This window comes from Macrobrachium nipponense, chromosome 31 (assembly GCF_015104395.2).
Source record: "Macrobrachium nipponense isolate FS-2020 chromosome 31, ASM1510439v2, whole genome shotgun sequence".
Taxonomy (NCBI): Eukaryota; Metazoa; Arthropoda; class Malacostraca; order Decapoda; family Palaemonidae; genus Macrobrachium; species Macrobrachium nipponense.
Genome location: NC_061093.1, coordinates 24,297,141 through 24,313,066, shown reverse-complemented (window position 1 = coordinate 24,313,066; position 15,926 = coordinate 24,297,141). Strand labels below are relative to the sequence as shown.

At 33.4% G+C, this 15,926-nt stretch overlaps 1 protein-coding gene across 1 annotated transcript in view; it reads left to right on the top strand.

Annotated features, from left to right (window-relative positions):
- Positions 1-15,926, top strand: part of LOC135206695 (uncharacterized) — a 197,476-nt gene that overhangs the window by 101,755 nt on the left and 79,795 nt on the right.

Genomic DNA, 15,926 nt, shown 5'->3' with positions numbered 1-15,926 from the left:
AGATTTACCTGTACTTGGGCGCGAACGCAGGTACATTAAAATCCAGGAACGTCAGGGAAGCTATACCACTCAAAGGACATTGTAGCTCGATATATGTATATGAATCACGGTAATGTGATATGACTATATATATAATTTATATATATATATATATATATATTATATAATATATATATATGATATATATATGTGTGTGTGTGTGTGTGTGTGTGTGTGTGTGTTTGTGTGTGTGTGTGTGTGTGTGTGCTTTAAAAGAACATTTCACCAATTGATTAAATGGTCATGGAAAAGTTATACATCCTTACAAAATATTACCTGTTCTTTCTAAAAATTTTGTATATCAAAATTTTCCTCAAAACAGATATGTATACGGTTTATACCTAGTCATTTTTATTTGTTGACATCTTCCAGAGCCTTTATGCCTATATAGAACTCCTGCCGTATCTTTGCCCTCTTAGAATACAAGACTTCCATCATATTAGTTTACGATGGGAAAGCCAAAGCGTATTTGAATCACTTGAAGAACATCCAACCATAAACTCAGGAGATATTCCGGCAATTTGTTTCCAGCAACATATGTACCTTCCCTCAGTACCAAATATTCTTCCGGGAAATTCGAGAGTGTGAACTTATTGAGGTCGTTTATCTAATGGCATTCAGTCCATCTTGGTTACTCCACGGAGGTGGGCAACTGTCGGTTTCTGTTTCCATAAAAATACGCGCGTTCTTTGAATATTATAGTCAGAGTTAGATATCCAAGTAAAACAAACAATTGATACTCAGATGATTTAATTTTGTGGACTACTTGGTCAGTAAAAACAAAAAAAAAAAGATCTTTGAAGCTATCTAAAGACTATTGATTATTATTCTAATGGAAAACGAAATTAGCAGATTTCGCAGGTGAATAGTGAATTGTCAAACAACATAGAGGACTTTTTTTTTTAGAACATAAATAATGATGTTGTCAAACATATCCGTTAATAATTTCGTAGCACATTACGAATTATGTAATAGAACAATGTCAATCACCAATTGTGCATGGATGCTTAATCAAAATCCTTTATTCCTGTCATTCTCGGTGATATTTTCATTTCAAGATTTTAAATTACCCACATGAAAAACGCTTATTACCAGTGATATGTCAGAAAAGGAATTTTTTCAAAGCCTCTGCTAATGAGAAAGAAATTAGAATATAAATCAAAGTAGGGCAACAGCTGATGAAGAAAACGAGGTCATCAAATCCAGAAAGAAAAGAACTTGGGCTCCTTTTCAGCGAGGTGAATCAAGACCTGTTTTCTTTTTCTGAAGAAGAAGAAGAAGAAGAAGAAGAAGAAGAAGAAGTAAGAAGAGAAAAAGAAGAAGAAGGAAGAAGAAGAAGAGAGACGAGAGAGAGAGAAGAGAGAAGAAGAATTTCCGGAAAAGAAACGAGAGAGAGAGAGAGAGAGAGAGAGAGAGAGAGAGTTTTCAAAACAAGAACACTTTCGAGATGCGCGTAAGAACTGTTTGCCTGCCATAACGCAAAAAAGGAAGGAATTGAGGTATGAATGGGAGTATGCTTTCAAGCCCTAATATGTGTCTTGTCGTTTGGCGCTCGTAAGGGAGAAAATCGCTGTCTTCTCGCGTGTTCCTCCCGCCCGTATAGCGAGCGGGTCTATGTATCTTTCATCATTAGGAGCGAGTGATTTATTGAGAAACATACTCTCCTTGTACTTTGCAATATGAGGAATAACGACAACCTTAGTTGATGTACTTGTTGTGGCTTCTGTCGTTGTTTTCGTTGTTGCTACTGAATTTGTTGTTGGTTCTATTTTATGTTTTTTCCTCGTAAGGATGCACTTATTATTATTGCTGGTTCGCTTGTACTAGATTTACAGCTAACTCTAGGTCTGATCAGATTAACTTCTTTACAAAATAACATCCTTTTCACTGGTGATTTCATGAAATTCTTTGATGCAGCTTATAAGCAGTATTAGCGTATCTAGGTTATAAAATAGAAAACAAAATAAAAAAAGGTCCATTTAGTCTTCAACTGAGAAATTCTGAACTGCTTATTAAGTAGGTTTTCTGTATATGTTCTTGAAAACCGTGACTAAAGTCTTTTCAAGGACACTTATCTAACATTTGTTTCTGCAGCACCAGTATGTGATATTATCTTCAGATTAAACATACATCTCTAAAACTAATTAATGAAAAGCGTATTTGTTAGAGACAAATCGCGTAGTTTTTGAAGTTTATAAGTCGATTTTTTTTTGATGCCATTACGTTTAATCAATATTTCGTTTTATAATCCATTTAATTTCTTTTTACTTATTTTCTTTTTTTTCTAGGAATATTGGTCCTAATCATAGCAACTTAAATTTAAAAGATCAAAGCGATTTGCACTTTATACTTTCAATGCAATTTATACATGACTTAGAAAAGTGCACTTTATATGAATCCGTATAGTTTTCAGCCATAAAAGGAAATCTGATTTCACATTCTGAAATTTCTGCTACTTAAGCAGAAAAAGGGATTTTTTTACCCTTGAATTATTTTGTCATTAGCTAAAATTACTAAGATTAAACAGTGTAAAGAAAAATTCCCTAATTTATTACTGTGTTCTCGAAATGGTCGGTATTGTTCAGTGTGAACTGTTTTCATGCAATATTCGTTTTCATAACAGGCGCTCATTTATTATTTATTACCCACACTTTCATTAAGTCTACGATAAAGTTGTTGGTGAAGATTGCGTATTTAATTGTTAGTTTTTGGGACACCTGAGAATCACGTTCAGCCTCACAAATCAGAATTTTTTATTTAGTAGAACGAACGAACGTTTGTTCACAACAACAACTAATGAATAATGTTATTGCAATATATGATGTTTACATGTCACTTCCATAGGGAACTGTAGAAACGCTTCATGTTATACAGATCACTGAGCTCTTTGTTCGCTGCAATCAAAGAAAGTTCTTACCTCAAGCCAACTGTACAAATGCAAAATTATTTTATATCAATCATGCTACCCATAAGTGGAAAAAAAAATAATTACCCGGCAACGAGGTAAAATTTATCAAGTTTAACAAGGCTATTCCTCCTCCTCCACTACCACCACCAGCTCCTTTTGATATAAAAGACTTAGAAGAAGATAACTAGGTCCAGGCCACTCCTCATTAAATAATACAAAGGTACGAGTACACTCTAATGGTATGTAAACTTAGGCCGCTTTCTTAGTGAATTCATTAACTTGCTTGTTCACGGGAGGAAGCGCTGGACTGCTTTCTACATTATAGAATGCCTTTCTGTTTTCTTTCACTTTATATCTCTTTTTTATCATAAAGGGAGGGGAAAGTGTTAATAACTATGTAGATGAGATACAGTGTGACATTTTCCCCGCCTTATTTTAGCGTCGGCGTTTTCATATAGTTTCGATCATAACGGGGGAAATCCTTATGAAAATTTTGGATGAAACTGTTCGCATAACTTTTCTATTTATTGATTTTCTTTTGATAATGATGTGATATATATTACTGCTTAAATTTACTTGATATGATAAAATTGGACATTTAGGTAAAGAGACTACTTGAAAGAGATTAGTATGTTAACATAGAACCCTAGTGTTCGAAACTCCCTTAAGGTAACAGGGAAAATTTTCATTACGTTTTCCGACAAAATAAGATTTTTGAGTGAAATTTGGGAAACTGGCCAACCTCACACTAGTCACAGTGAATACAAAGGAGGTATTTTCGTTTGTGGGTGTATCTCTGCATATGTTTTCGTAGTGATTCGGGTTATATAAAAAAAAATAATTTAAATGCAAAATTCTAACAAAGTAAATATATACAAGCGATTGACTTTTTAGTTTTTTCGAAAAAAAGACTATGTGCTGGCTTTGTCTGTCCGCCCTCTTGTCTTAAAACAACTGAGGCTAGAGGGCTGCAAATTGCTATGTTGATCATTTACCCTCCAATCATCAAATATACCAAACTGCAGACCTCTAGCCTCTGTAGTTTTTATTCTTTTTAATGTTAAAGTTAACCAAAATCGTACGTCTGGCAACGATATGGGCCAGGTTACCACCGGGCGCTGGTTAAGTTGTTGGGCCGCTGGCCATACAACATTATACTGAGACCTCCGAAAGATAGATCTATTTTTAGTTACCTTGATTTCGTCAAAGAAACTTCGGCGCATTTTTTACTTGTTTTTATTAGTGAACGTAATTAGCTGAATAAATATACTTAACCAATTGCGCAGTACATGACTTTAAAGGTAAAGAAAAACTCTTAATAATTTTTGGTATCTAACGTTTAGCACAATTTGTAAGTGAAAAGGTGCCAATATTAGGAAGTATTTTCTAAATTTAGTATTTAACATAGAAACTATTTGAACAGATGTTTGTTAAATTCACATTTGAAGTATTTGCTATGCGCTGTTGGACTGAAAAGCAAGTCTCAAGAATAATTCATTTCTATGGCTTCAGTGATCTTTTCTCTTTTCTAATTTGCTATATTCTTAGTAGGTTCATTTTTGCAAGGCGGCCATTCCAAAATTAGAAATAAAAGTAGAGATTGTTTCAGATGGGATTCAACTACACAGTCATAAATGGTAAAGGCAGTTTACGACTGACCTTCTCTAGATAAAAAGATAGTTGATAAAAAAAACTGTAAGTCAACAAGTGGTGCTAATACATAAATATCTGTATTAGACTTACGGTGTTCAGTTGACAATGGTTAAAGATTTTTATTTTCATGGAAATATTATTATAGATCAGATTACGTGGGTTACGTAAAAGAAGAAGAATAAGAAAAAGAACCTCTTCCGGTCTAACGCCTTTGGCATACCATCTCGGAACATACTCGCCCTACTTACATCATCAAAGTCTCAAAAAGCACAGAGATCTGATGCGTGGTCGGTAGTCATGTGGGCTTGTATCTCCAAAGCTCTCAAATGAAGTTCAGAACTAGTTCAAGGTTGAATACCTTTAAAATTATGTTTAAGGCTAACGGCAACATGCGCATATGTTACACTGACTTGCGAGCTTTTTATAAAATAACATGATTTTGTGATGTGGAGTAGTATATGATATTTTCTGCTTGTAACTCAAAGTATCTTAGATAGCTGAAACTTAATGTTTCATTTACGTTTCACAGAAATGGAGATATATATATATATATATATATATATAATATATATATATATATACTATATATACTGATATGTATATATATATACATATTATATAGTATATATATATATATATATATACATATATATATATATATATATATATATACATATATAAATATTATATATTATGATATATATATATATTATATCATATTATTATATATATATATATATATAGTATATATATATATATGTATATATAATCTATATATACATACATAACATTATATATATATATTATATATAAATATTTATTATATATATATATTATTAATATATATTGAATATATTGGTAGAACCAAGCAGGAAAGACAAAGGGAGAAGAAGGTAGTAGTAAGAGAGGGGTTAATTAAATACGCATAGGTAAATAATTTTTTCGAGTACACTTCCTGTTTTCCTACTAATCCTGAAGATAATTACTATTTAAAATAGACCATCTATGTTATTTTCTATACTTTATATTGAATTACGTAATTTCCTTGCTCTGAAATTTTACGTCTAACGAAGAAGGAGTGCGGAGGATGCAATGTAAATGAAAAAGATGATTTTACTCATGTAATGAAATTCTTAAGTTGCGAGAGAACGGAAGGAATTCCGGAGATTTCTAATTAAGCCGGTAATATTATGTTCCTTTTTCTTCTTACGCTTACTTTCATTATTAATTTCATCACTTTTTATTCTTTTTTTATTTGACATCTCTCTTAATTACGAATATTAATTTCATATATCCATACTTATTGACGGTTCTGCTGGGGAATTAGCAAAAACCTGGACCTTATTACATTTTTAACCTTGAAAAATCTAAGTTTCAAGAAAAACCTTCTACTGGGGTGAAATACGGTAAATTAAAGCGGTTTCCCATTTCCCGTGTATGTTATTTGTCCTAAGGTTCTACCATTATAATCTAAAGATCGTAAAGTTAGGGTGAAACCGTTGAAAGGCCAGCAAAGACACACAGATCATTCTTTACATCGCTATTTAAAATGAGCCACACTTTCACTTTCCTCGTAATTTTAAAAAATCTGTTTCAACCGAGAAAGAAGAATAAAACCCACGAGTGAAATTCTCAACCGAAAATTGTAAATAAAGAGTCCATTCGAAAACCACGTTCACCAACTCTTAACCACTCGGTGATGAAGCTTATTTAGAAGAAAAAGGACCCGCTAACGATCAGAGGAATGAGAGAAATCGTTTGTCGAAACTTTATCTCTTTTGTTGGGGGTCTTAATGCCCCTCTCTCGTGCTTCGGGATCGTTTGCGACCTTCCCTTGAGTTATAAATGTATCTAATCCTTGAAATTTAGTTCGAGAATGATTTCCCGAATTCGAGTCTGCTTTACGTTTTTCTGTGTACGTATTTATACTTTGTATGTATGTATGTATGTATGTTTGTATGTATGTATACGCATATATAAATAGGTGTGTATGTATGTATGTATGTTTATGCACATAAACGTATATATAAGTGTGTGTGTGTATGTGTGTATATCACAAATTCTTTCTCCCGTTGGAGGGGGGGGGGGGGGGTTGAGGGGATGGGGTAGTGGGGTGGAAGGACGCACCTGAATTTGAACTTCTCCTCATGTCCACAGGAATAAGGATGCTAAGTCTCACACGCTTTTTCATAGCCCCCTCCCTCATAAGCTGGTATTCATTTACAGCTTAGGGACGGCAGACCGTAAACGATCAATGGACCTAGCAAAGGTGACCTCATTCTTTTCAACCATAATCTACTTCTCCAGACGAGGGGTGGCTCATCAGAAATGCAAATATAATCATCAATATCTTCGTCATACTTTAACTCCTGAATTAAGTATTTGCTTCTACTTCTCACTTCTTCAACTCACACATTGCACAGACAAGACATTCATCCATTCATATTCAGTTTCTCCATAAAGAAGAATTGGAATAATTATCATAGCTTTCACAGATGCTGAATTTTCCTTTGATCTTATGCATATTATCCTATTGTCTTGTTTCATCTGTTCAGTAACTTACATTTTCTCTCATCTTCATTCGATATATGTATTTATTCACACACACACACAAACACACACACACACACACACACACACACACACACACATATATATTATTTATATATATATATTATTTAATTAATCTATATAATATATATATATATATATATATACGTAAATATATATTCATGCATGAGTTTTCGTATAACGATCGCCGTACTTTACATCTGGTTTCTTCTTTGAATTTGTAACCTCCAAGTGGTACCTAAGATTTCCTCGCCACTCCAGAAAGACACTGAAGGAGGTCATTAACGAGGACGTAGGAAGAAGCATAATGACTACTTTTTCTTTTCTTCCTCTTTCCTCGCAAAGAGAAGAAAAAATCAACTTTTAAAAGAAAGATATGATTTCTCATGGAAGTCTTTTGCATGAATTATCGGCGTTTTTCATAAAAAGAAAAAGGTTAATTGCATTCAGACTTCTTTTATAATTCTGTTTTTATTTTGTATATATTTTCAGCTAATGACTAGTTACAGTACACAACTGCGGAGAACACTTCCAAACTGAATTTATCGCTTAGTATATCTGCTTCTCATCAGCACATGTTTGCCTACATATACACATTGGCGGTCAACTCTATCCTGGAAGTTGCTTGTGTGCTGAGGCATTTATTTCTCAATCCACCTTCCATTCTATGCACCCAGCATTTCTTTTTTTTTTCCTTCTCCTCCTCCCCAAAATATCACTTTTTATATGGCTAAACATACTCAAATTCCTCGGCCCCATACTTTCACCTATGCTAGACCTTTGACGTAGTCTTCTAATGCTCTCCCATTCTTTCAATCCTTCTCATACCCCATAAATATTCGAATCATTAATCTTAACAGCTTCTACCATTTTTCCTCATTTTCATCGAACTTTTGCGAATCACTTCCGTAAAAGAATGATGGATTAACAGTCATTTTATACTTTGCAACCTCAGCTCCCATAGGCAGGCCGTCTAGTTATTTTTCAAAGCTTTTGTTCCCTTCCTTGTTTTATTTATTGTGTAATTCAAGTTTTCTTTCTTCTCACTTTAATCAGTTACCTCTGCTTGCAAATGCTTATACGAATCAACTGCTATCATTTATTTCGCTTATCTTAACATTCATTTACCTAAACCTTACTCTTACACACATTTCTATTTTAGTTTTCTCATTTCAGAGAGTATTACATTCTTACTCACACACACACACCACACACATTCACACACACACACACACACACATATATATATATATATATATATATATATATATATATATATATATATATATATATATATATATATATATTTATATGTGTGTGTATGTTGTGTGTGGATGCATGGTATCAAACCGAAAACTCGTCAAATAAATATACATCCTAGCATAGTGAATAACATATATATCATTAGGTAATCACGGATACCTGGAAGTGAAAAAGCGTTCTTTTAATTATAAACATTTCTACAGGAGAAATATGTTCTGTAAGGAAAGTGTAATACATCATGATTTTCTAAGACGGACTTCTTTTAATCTGGGCTGCAGTGTTCATGGTACATAAAACACTGGTATAAACAAATATTAAATTTAGGCAGAATGTACAATAAAAGAGAGAACAAAGAGAATAGATAAGATAATGAACTTACGAAAGTTTATAAAAGGTGCATAAAGAAAAAGTTAATTCAATTAAGTTCAATGTACTTGTACATTCTCAGTCGTAGAGGCAGCAATTTGCTATTGATTTAGACTTCTATTACATATTCCTTTGTGGAAATATTCAAGTACTCAACAACTTGAGACACCTGTTCGTATTATCGACCTGAGTAAAGAACCGGTGGAAGAAGGGTTATGCAAATTTGAAGAGCAAGGGCACAGAAATCAATATTCCCCTTTATATAACACTGGGCAAGTTCTTTACGAAACAACAGAGCAAGACAGACAGGCGGACCGACATCACCTTATAAATATGGCACCCAGTAGGTAAAGGCTTTACATTGGTAAAAATCATGAAATCATATTTACAGCTCGCAGAAAAAAAACTAATTCATGAAACAATTTTAGAAAGAACAGATTAAAATAAGTAATTTACTTTTTTTAAATGAAAGTCTTTTAATTGCAACGCTATATTCCCCCCTCTAATTATGTAAGGAATTGCAAAAGAATACTTACATCTTTTGTAGGTTGTAAAAGGTAATATCTTGCCTCGATTACAACATCGGATAATTATCAGCTATTTCAGTGAATCTGTAAATAATTCATTTTCCATGTGATGTGATTTAAAATGTGGTATCTTTTTTGGTATATTTAATCAGTTCTTTAAAAAAATACAAAAAGCCTTCGTATTGTAACATATAATACGAAGATCAATTATTTCCTGTAACTTGCAGGATACTCACTTGAGATTTTGTAGTTTTCCTTCATTGCTAGTTCATAAATCAGTGATACTGATCATATTTCTGAAGTTCTTCCAACACACATACAGATATACTTATGTATATATAATATATATATATATATATATATATATATATATAATATTATATATATATATATGTGTGTGTGTGTGTGTGTGTGTGTGTGTGTGTGTGTGTGTAAGTTAGTGTGTGTGTTTGAGAGAGAGAGAGAGAGAGAGAGAGAGAGCACTTCGACCAGTTGAGTACAAGATCTCATTCCTCTCGTCACAACAACGACAATGTTATAAAGGCAAACAGCGTGTAATGGCGACATTGGGTTCATTTGTTTGGTTTGGGGATTGTGTTTTGCCGCCTGAATAGTTTATCCGAAAGTATGTTTGCGTTTGGGTGCTACGGGGACTTTCAGAGGATCCACCATCACTCTCTCTCTCTCTCTCTCTCTCTCTCTCTCTCTCTCTCTCTCTCTCTCTCTCTGTTTTTGCCTATCTAACTACTGAACAGCAAATCAAGGAACTATTGAGATGTATGGAGGAGAGCATACATTCTTTGATTCAATATGTCTATTTTGGGAGCATTGATTTAAACTCTCTCTCTCTCTCTCTCTCTCTCTCTCTCATCTCTCTCTCTCTCTCTCTCTCTCTCTCTCTCCTCTCTCTCTCTCTCTCTCTCTCTCTCTCTCTCCACTTTGTTTATCTACTGAACAATAAATCTAGAAAGTATTTAGATGTACGGAGCAGTGCCTACATTCTTTGATCCAATGTGATTGTTTTGGGAGCATTAATTTAAAGTCTCTCTCTCTCTCTCTCTCTCTCTCTCTCTCTCTCTCTCTCTCTCTCTCTCTCTCTCACTTTGTTTGTTTATCTACTGAGCAGTAAATCTAGAAACTGTTTAGAAGTACGGAACTGTGCCTACAGTCTTTGATCCAATGTCATTGTTTTGGAAACATTAATTTAAATCTCTCTCTCTCTCTCTCTCTCTCTCTCTCTCTCTCTCTCTCTCTCTCTTCTCTCGTCTCTCTCTCTCTCTCTCTCTCTCTCTCTCTCTCTCTCTCCTGCAGAGACGTTTCGAAATTCAAAGCTCGGCATGGCCTTTGTTCCTTTCCTTCTCACGTCTCTCTCTTTATGCGTTCTTGAGGGATGTTTCATAGCTGTTGGCATTATGTTTTACTCTTATTTGTACTCCAGTGACAATGCACGCGTACCCATGACTCCTTACGGTGTTTTCGTATCTTCAATTAGCATTTCGTGCACTTTTCATTTGTGGGGGGACTTTAATTGTCATTGGAAAGCAGGAATATATTGATTTTCCTTTCTGTGATGGAAGCCTCTCCTGAATTTCTGATTAGAAATTAATTATGTTATTTTACCATCTATTTCCGACTATATCGTTTCGAAAGAGATGGATAGAAATGTTAGCAGGTGTTCAGCTTGCCATTTAGATTCTTAAATAACACTAATTGGCGGGTCCCCTAAATAATCCGGGGCAGTTATTATGTAAGAATATTAGCTTGGTGGTCTTTTATATATTCTTTGTTTATAAGATATAAGCTACAGATTAGTAAGATCTCATGTGCTCTCGATCAATCTTAAAACAATCAAGAACCTGGCATTTATCTTTAAGTGTCTTCAGTTCGTCCCAGCGCTTATCAGCGTAGCTAAAGACTGAAAGGAGCCAGTGGTTATAATCCATCAGACCCCTTACAAAAGCTCAAGGAATTCTATTGGGTACTTTTACCCCTCCAACACCCGTCCCTCGCTTCCGCGTTGTCTGTTCGCGTATTGTCATTAGCGCGGAGAAACTTGATTGGTTCTCGGAACACGATGACCTGAAGGTTATTTGTGGTCGATACGGGCTTGTTTGCTTAACGTTCTCCACCAGAAAGATCCTCCCGTCTAATATCCATTATTGACGTTGCTTATTTGCAGAAGGCGACCTTGATGAGATAGGATCCTTCACAGATACTCAATCAGTGTCACTGGGGAACTAACCATACATTGTATACATTCATAATGGCTTTCAAATGCTATTTATTTCAGAAATTATCCTAACATTGTAAGTTATTCCTTCATTAATCCATCATGAGTATTTTTTAACATTTTTTTATAAATGCTCTGTTTACTAGTGCTCTTATTTTCAGGAAACTCAGAAGTGTTGATACAAAAATAAAATAATATTCAATTTCAATGCAAATATATTACAAACGTTAAAGGATTTTAATTTTTGTCTTGTCGCCTAATTAGATTCTCTAATGCTGATTTATGGGTGACGGAAGCTACTCGAGCTATTTAGGACTGAGATTATCTGTTGTAAATCTCTCAGATTATTTATGCATGATTAATTTTAGCCGGTGGTAGTTAAACTGCATTCTCTCTCTCTCTCTCTCTCTCTCTCTCTCTCTCTCTCTCTCTCTCTCTCTCTCTCTCTCTCTCATCTAGTCCTTCTTTTAAGATTATTAGTTAATGTACACAGTAAATTATTTCAATAAAAAGAAATGGACTTTTCAAGATGAACCACAATTAATTAGATACCGTTCATGTAACAGAACTGTTAAACTTTTACTATAAATTTCGAAGCCTCACCAGGTATCAGATTTACTGCTTTTCGATGCTTCTGTTTCATAAATATCAACTGATGGACCAGGCAATGCCAAGTTAACCGAGCTCTTGCCAATGTGAATATTTTCATTAATAGTTCTAAAGCTCATAATTTTTTTTCGCTGAACAAATATATAGTAATCATCCATTTAATATACTGTTATGTCTAGAATGATTATAATTATTTTCGCATTATTTTTGGTATGTTTACTTTGAGTACAAAAACTAATAAGCGCAGATTTTTATTTGTACATGAGTGACAATGCTTGCGAGAAAACAAGGGAAGCTATTTGCGGTTGAACGTGGTTTCCTGGGAGTTAATTTAACATGAAGTTAATGTGTAAATGTATTGTTGAGCTGACACTTTACAGAAAGTGAAAGCATCAATTTAGATAGATTATTTTAGTAAGAATAAATGGTGAAAGAATTATTGAGATATTCGCTAGTAAGGATTTATTCAAATACCTTTATATAAACAAAAACATATTAAAGAAGGCATTATTTACCCGGCAGTCGAGTGTCTCGAGATAAAAAAAAAAAAAAAAAAAAAAAAAAAAAAAAAAATCTTCTTTCCGGTGTCCCGAAGGAAGGTCTCATTTCCTCGCATGGTGACTATCGAGAAATCGAAATATGACTTCATCATCAACAAATTATAGGGAAAAAAAGGCACTTCCATAAAAAAAATATTAATAAGATAAGATAAAGGATTCGTCGCGTACCCGGCCGTGGCCGTTAATATCATGAGAATCTCCAAGACCTTGTGGTAGAATACTTGATTATTAGGACGGTTAACAGTCTACTCTGGCAAAACATAAGAAAACAATTCAGTTTCAATTAGAGATTGTGTCTGGAAATTACTAATAGTAGTTTTCTACTTACCATATTTATATATATATATATATATATATATATATATATATATATATATATATATATATATATATATATATATTATTCAAAAGCTGGTGTAAATAATTGAATTCAGTAGCTTGGACAACTTTTTTTATTGTTAGTGACCTGATATTGCCACAGATTACACTGACCACTGACCAAGTCCAAGTTACCTCAAGTTATAATGCGCAAGGGTTTCGAGTACGATAAGTTACATGATGATGATGTGATGATGATGATGATAATTATGTAACTTAGTTATATATGTGGCAGCACCACAGGTTTAAAACGTTTTCCATCCAAAGTCATAAAAATAGATATGAACTTCTATGTATATATGTCCCATTTTCTTTGATGTTACTGTTGATTGATTATGAAATTTAGGTCTTGAGGACCAAGCGCCGGAACCCACCAGGATTATTCAGCGCCCTATGGAAATGAAATATATAAATTATTGTGATAAAGTATGAATAGATGAATGATAATAATGATTATTTAGAAAATTATTATCAGAAATAATAAAATACCCTTTAATCAGTATTTCATGCTTCACATTGTCATTACCTCAACTTGCTTTTATTAAGTCAACAAATCCGCACATTTAAAGCGTTTCTGTTTTTACAGGATTACTATCAGGTATCTGTTTTTACATCATTTAGGCACATCATTCGTTTCTGTTCAGCTTCGAAAAAATATATATAATGAATAAATATAATTGGCTTAGTTCATCCTAAACTAAAAAAAATAAAAATAGCCGTAGCTTACTACGTATACGTACCAGGGGTTATGCATACACACATACCTAGCATTTCTTCACTGCTATACCCTTATACTTGCGTATGTATACGGGTGTAAGTGTTTATGATATATATATATATATATATATATATATATATATATATATATATATAATATATATATATATATACACAACACAGATCAGACGCGCAAGGCTCTTATTCACACGATGAAGCAAGATTGGGGCTGTGCAACGAAATGATGCATGAATAACCCTCATTTTGGCTTTAATCCTACGTTTCGTGACAACATCGCAACATCTTCAGAGATTTTCAAAAAATAAAGAATAATATCCTATCATAAAATAGCTGCTGATAAAAAAGATACAATAGTTATTCATCTATTGGATTTTGTAATCAGCTCTTGTTTTATGGTAGCATATATTTTATTTTGTAGAAAATCCCTGAAGATGTGGCGATGTTGTCACGAAACGTAGGATTAAAGCCAAATGTGAATTTCATTGTGTTCTGTCCTTAATCTTCTTCATCGTGTATATATATATATATATATATATATATATATATATCTATATATTCTATATATATATATATATATATATATATATATATATATATATATCTATATATATACTATATATTATATATATATATATATATATAATATATATATTATATATATAACTAAAAGCGGGAACTTAAACATAATACACGGGAATTAAGCTTGTTAAAGTTCCTCAGTAAACGGATAACAACCCTGCATGAAAGGGCCTAGTATTAAGTTTGTAATTTATTGGTCATAATGACATAAGGGTCTTGTGTACTTCCTGTTTATCGTTCTAACTATTTATGCTCAATGACTTTTCCAACTTTAATAAGCTGCCTCTTTGAAAAAGAAAACCTTAATTGCAAGATACAAAAATAGAATAAAAACGCATCTGTATTTTCATTAAAGGTTAATTAGTTTTACACAGACTTTCCACGTACAAACAGGTTATTATTTTCATGTTAATGAGCTCATTTCCTCATCGGAATAGAGGAAAGTAGGTAACCTCCAAAGATTCTGAATATTTGGCTGATGCAACATGGCGCCGCATGTTATTACATTATCCTTCATTTGTGTAATTGAACCGGGAACATTATGCAGTGAATTACGACAAAACGTGAGCTTTAAACCAGCTCATAATTACGCTCCATTAATCTGACACATTACAGGTTTTTATTGCCGAACTCATAATGCCACAGCTCTGTATATGTTAAATGTCAGTTTCCATAATATGAGATTAGAGCGCGCTCAATTACAACCCGTTACTAGATAGAAATCCCGTTATTAATGACCCAATTAGCGCCAATGGAATTCATTTATTGACTGCCATGGATGTATATGCTAATGTCGGAGGCGACCGTTGACGTGTCCCCAAAACGAAGCAATTCGATCGATTTACCTCCATTAATATTGACTCTTTTATTTATGGGACTTCATGGGTTTTCATGACTTTCAATTATTCATTATATGGGCGGAGCCTTCCCATTTAACTTCCACCTGTGATGTACTTTTACAAACACCCTTTTTTTTTTTTTTTTTTTTTTTTTTTTATTGGGGGCCACGGCATTTCATGTGATCGTAAAAGTCAGTTGTTGATAATGCACCTATCGACAACGAATGCCCAAAGAGACATTATTCTGCGTTTTGATTGCCGTACTGTCTACTAACAGTTTATTCATAGACATGCATGCCATTTATTATAAATAAAACTCCAATAACAAAGATTTCCTTATTCCTAGACTACAAAATGGATTCTAGGAAATAAACCATTCCATTCGTATTACAGCCATGCGATCAAATGAAATTTCTAATAAAAACCATTAGGTTAAAATAATCTTCCCTTTTTCCTAACCTTCGTTCATTCAACGACAATGAAAAATAAGCCTTTTGAACTTTGATGTGTTCGAAACTAATGGCACGTGGGTTGTCAGACTAAGTTAAATAAATGCTTCTAGCCTCCGCGCTCTCCCCTTCTCTTATTAATAACTCTTTTGGCTTCTCTTATTAGTAGAAATTCAATATTTCCATCGATTCCCCATCACAATTAATTACAGTCAGC